Here is a 5,197-nt window from a genome sequence, read left to right on the forward strand (position 1 = left end):
GGGCTTAAAGGGTCTTTATTGTGTGGTGGTGCTCACTCAGTCTATGTGAGTTATGTCATGATGCTAGATGCTCAGTCAGTCTCTGTGTGTTACGTCATAGTGCCGGACCCATCCTCCGGAGTGCTTGTGGAAGCTGCGTTTCTATACTCTATGTTTCTATACTGTTTCTGCTTCTTGTGAATGTCAAACTATTCTGAAAGAAGATCTCGTAATAGAAAATATGGCAATGGATCAGCATGGCACACTTGTGCTCCTTTCAGGCTAGGGCCTAAGCCACGCTAGGTGAGGAGTAGATAGCCATGGTGAATGGTGGCCCCTCGCCTCTCCTCCCCACCTGTCGGCAGAATGTGGAAAGCAGGGGTGCAATTATATATATTTTTTATTATTTTTTTAAATTTTTTTTTATTTTGCAATTATATTTTTAAAAGCCAGTTGTAGTGAGTAGTGGCGCACGCCTTTAGTCCCCGCACTCAGGAGGCAGAGCCCAGGCAGAGCTCTGGGAATCTGGTCTACACAAAAGTTCCACCACAGCCAGGACTACACAGAGAAACCCTGTCTCAAAACTCCCCCTGCCGAGAAGAAGAAGACATGGGGAATAAATTTCAAACATCATTAGGAAGTCTCGGTGGCTTTGTGTTTCCTAGTGTGATAAGCGGAATGAAGCCATCACCACCTCCAAAGAGGCTCATGACTGAATCCTCAGAACTGACGAACTGTGCGGGGAAGGGCAGGGAGAGGGACGAAGATCCGTCATCCTGTGACCCTGAGACATGGGGAGCATCCCAGATCATCTTAGTGGATCCAGAGTAACTGTAGGTCTTCTTGGTAGGAGCAGAAGATATGAGAGACAGACAGACAGACAGACGACAGACAGAGAACACAGCTGACTCTGAAGATGGAAGAGGGATCATGAGCCGATGGATGAATGAAACTTCTAGAAGTTCAACAAAGCAAGGAAACATTCTTCCTCATAACTTCCAACAGGAATATAGCCCCGCCCACACTTTGATTTCAGCCCAGTGAGGCTCAAAGAAATCTCTATCTCTATAAGATGCATAGACAGACAGACAGACAGACAGATGCCTGTGGCTGTCAGCTAAGTGCTGTGTCCCAAGACATCCCAAACAGTCCACAACATCCAAAGGCAGCAGCCCCAACCAGGGACCAAGTGCTCAGACACATGAGGGACATTTTATGCTCAAATGGAAATCATTATAGTGCTCAAATCACTATAATTATGAGACCAGCAAGCTACCTACTGCATTAACAAGGCCCCTAAATAACTACTATGATTATTGCTGAATAAATTGTACGTGTATGTTTATAAATTCCTCTGAGTGGGTAGCAAAGTTCTTAGAAAAAATTGAGTGTTCTCCACTGTCTTAGTTTGCTTTCCGTTGATATGATAAAGACCATGACCAAGAACAGCTTAGGGAAGAAAAGGTTTATTTCAGTTTGCAGCTGACATCATGGAGGGAAGGCAGGGCAGGAACCTGGAGGCAGAAATTGAAGCAGAAGCCTTGAGGAAGGGTACTTCCTGACTCGCTCCCCGTGGTTTGCTCAGTTTGTTTCCTTTTCTTTTCTTTCTTTCTGTTTTTCTTTCCTTGTTTCTTTTCTTTTCTTTTCTTTTTTTTCCGAGACAGGGTTTCTCTGTAGCTTTGGAGCCTGTCCTGGAACTCCCTCTGTAGACCGGGCTGGCCTTGAACTCACAGAGAGCCACTTGTCTCTGTCTCCAGAGTGCTGGGATTAAAGGCTAAAAGTGTGCACCACCACTGCCCAGTATCCTTATCCTGGTTTTAGAACAACAACAAAAAAGGAGTCAAAAATTTCAGTTCATGAACCAAAAAATTTAAGATTTATTTTTAATTTGTTTGTGTGCATGTGTGTGTATGTGTGTGTGTGTGTGTGTGTGTGTGTTATGGATGTGTAAGGGACATGTAGCTGGAAAGTGTGTGGTGTGCAGGAGAATGGATGGCTTCATTGAGCTTCCTGAAGGTGATTTAGTGCAAAAGAGATGGACTGAAAATAAAATTTAAAATCTAAAAGAGAGAGGCATCACTACAGACACCATAGACATACAAAATATTTTTAAATTAATAAGTTAATAAAGTATAAAATTTTACATTAATAAAATTTGATTATTTAGATGAAGAGGATAAAAGTTAAACTTATCTTTTATGCTGATAAAGAAATAGAATATATAGATAGTTCTGTATACTTTGAAGAAAGCATATCTGTCTTGGTGAGATTTTATGGTCAACTTGACACAATCTTTTTTTTAAAAAAAAAGATTTATTCATTATATACACAATGTTCCTCCTGCCTATACACCTCCATGCCAGAAGAGGGCACCAGATCTTATTACAGATGGTTGTGAGCCACCATGTGGTTTCTGGAAACTGAACTCAGGACCTCTGGAAGAGCAACCAGTGCTCTTAACCTCTGAGCCATCTCTCCAGCCCCAACTTGACACAATCTTGAGTCACGGGAAGAGGGAACATCAACTGCAGAACTGTATTGATCAGATTGGCCCGTGGCCTTGTCTACAAGACATTACATTAATTGGAGATTGCTATTGAAGGAGTTGGTGTGGTGTTTAAAGCAGGCAAAATTACACATCTTCACAGAGTTAAACAAATGCAACACATCATTGCATCATTAAACAAATGTTCCACAGCATAAACAAATGTAACACATCTGAAACTGTTGTAGTATTCCTCAACAGTACCCACTTTGCCTTTTTAAAATAAATCATTATGCTCCTCCCCTTACCTGGCCAGAGGGCAGCTGTGCTGTGTTCATCAGGTCAGGCTGGTAACTCACAGAAATGTAGATTTCTCTCTATTGGTTGCTGCTCCACTGTGGCTCTCCCCTATCCATCTTTATTCCAAAGACAGCTGGATACAGCAGCCTCTGTTTAGAACAAGAGCAAAAGGAGATACTTCCAGGCCAAGGAAAGCACATGCAGAAGTAACATTTGCTGAAGGACCCATACGTCTGGTGCTGTGGTCCGCACGAGGGAGCCTGAATGCTCACTACGGGAACCACCACCTCTGATGGGCCAAGGAGGAAACTAAGCAGATTCTCCAACTGCTGCTGTCCGCTCTCAGCTGGAAGACCTGGATCTTTAGAGCCTGGCTCTGAATAAGGCCTGGTCAGGTCTTCTGTGTCCCTGCTGTCTGACACCTTGCTACACAGAATAACAACCTCTAAAGAGGCCCATCATCTCTTAACTCCAGAAGGGTGTGCAAAGTGATTTGCATATTCTGGTATTTTACATATATTTGCATATTTACCAATGTTACTCTTTACAAAGGACTTTAACTGGTACCTTTCAGTTAAGCCTATAGAAATGGGATAGGAATGGCCCTTTTTCCCTAGTGACACAGGGCTCATCAGGACAAATAAGGCAGGAGGGGCTCAAGGGTGGCTGATTCAGGCTTGGAGGACTCAGGTCATAAGCCTAGGAGGGCAGTTACTTTGAGAAGGGAGGAAAGGACACAGAGTTACACACATACACACACACACACACACACACACACACACACGCCTCCAGGAAGAGCACAGCTCAATCCACATTTTTATTTTAGCCCAGGGAGACTTGTGACTTACTGGATGTGAGGACAGCAAACGCCTGTGGCTTAAAGCCAGCAAGCTGACAGCAGTGGACCACTCCAGCAGAGGACAGTACGAGAGTGCCATCACACGGGGCTGTGTCCCCTTCAGCAGCCCAGTGGGCAGTGTGGCGTGCAGAGGCTTGCTGGACGAGTGGAGGGAGCAAGAAGACTCATGGTCCATCCTGGGAGGAGAGGGGCTCATGACAGCCTGCTGGGAGAGGGTCCTGCCTACTCCACTGATGTGGGACTCTCTGAGCCCCAGTGTCCCCATCAAGGGCTTGAACTTGCTCTGCAGGGGGTGGGGAGTTGCTTGCTCTGTCTTGGGCCTGCCTTGACTTTGACCCTTGTCCCCCTTCCCCAGATATTGACTTTGAGCAGACCTTCCCAGCAGGCTCTGGGGCAGGTGACAGTACCCAGATGGCTGCCCCAGGTTCTGCCACAGGTGCTTGCTCATGGCTCTGACTTTTCTGCCTCCGCTCTGCCCACTTGCTCACACAGTGGACCCTCCAATCTCCTTTCCCTGGGGTCTAATAGCAGAAAGAAAGGGGTCTGATGGGCCAGAAGTAGTTCCGTGACTCCCCCCAAGGGAACCTGGCCTGGATCCTTGACTTCCTCCCACCTCCCTCCCACTCCCTGTCCATCCTGCCTTTACTATGCCCCCCTTGTTAACTGCTCCCCCAAACTCCAGCTCCTACACCATGTAGGTTGGCCTAGATTTTCTCCTGAGGCCACAGAAACAGCCACATACCTCCAAACTGAAACATCTTAGTTTCCTTAGCTATATAGACTGACCAGCTCCTTAAACTACTCTATTCCCACACGAGGATGTAAATTTAATAAAGAGAAAAAAAAGAAAAGAAAACCTTCAATGCACAGAGAAGGTCCACAATTGCCTAAAGGTCACACAGCAAAGGCACAGAACCCCCATGTTTCCCATTTTTACCTGGAACTCCTCCCCAGCATTCCTACTGCTGGCTGGCAACTTCCTCCAGCAACCTGAAGGACAGGGAGAGCAGCCAGGCCCAGGGATTCATGTCCAAGACCACAGTGATGCTATTCTTTCCTCGAGTGAGCCCCACCCATCCAGTGCCAGATTTAGCCATTTAATGCAGCTGAGCCTGCCCCCTCCCGTCCCCCCTCCCGAGATTAGCCCCTGCTTTGAATGCCTGCCCAGAGACACTCAGCTTAAAACACCGGGAAACAACAGAAAAGAGGGGAGGGAAAAGAAAGAAAGAAAAAAAACATCGACCACATTTAATGGAGCCGTCAGCGGGTGGGTCTGACCCGTCCATTATGCGGCCCTGCCCGCCTGGGGAGCCCAGGCGCCCTGACCACAACATTAGACGGCATCAGCCCACAGGCCAGGCTGGGAAGGAGCCGCCCTCAGCCCGAGCCTGGGGGCTGGCCACGACTGCTCAAGGCTCAGGGCCTTGGGGATTCTCCACGCCACAGGCCACAGGGCCGCAGGCCACACCGGATATGGCTCCCCCTTCCACACTCAGGACCCCACTCAAGGACAGGCCCTGGGTGTCTTTCCAAGGTCTGTCCACCTGAGTGCTATAGCCCCTGAGGGATATCTT

The 5,197-nt window shown here is 47.3% G+C and overlaps 1 long non-coding RNA gene across 1 annotated transcript; it reads right to left on the minus strand.

Annotated features, from left to right (window-relative positions):
• Positions 1–1,429: 1,429 nt before the first annotated feature.
• LOC146894125 (uncharacterized) lies at positions 1,430–4,696 on the minus strand. Its single transcript, XR_015002208.2, has 4 exons — positions 4,561–4,696; positions 3,613–3,799; positions 2,773–2,913; positions 1,430–1,790 (listed from the first exon to the last, which is right to left on the minus strand). It is a non-coding gene; the product is annotated as an uncharacterized LOC146894125 (long non-coding RNA).
• Positions 4,697–5,197: the final 501 nt, after the last annotated feature.

The sequence above is a fragment of the Myodes glareolus genome, chromosome 6, assembly GCF_982192425.1.
Source record: "Myodes glareolus chromosome 6, mMyoGla1.1, whole genome shotgun sequence".
NCBI lineage: Eukaryota > Metazoa > Chordata > Mammalia > Rodentia > Cricetidae > Myodes > Myodes glareolus.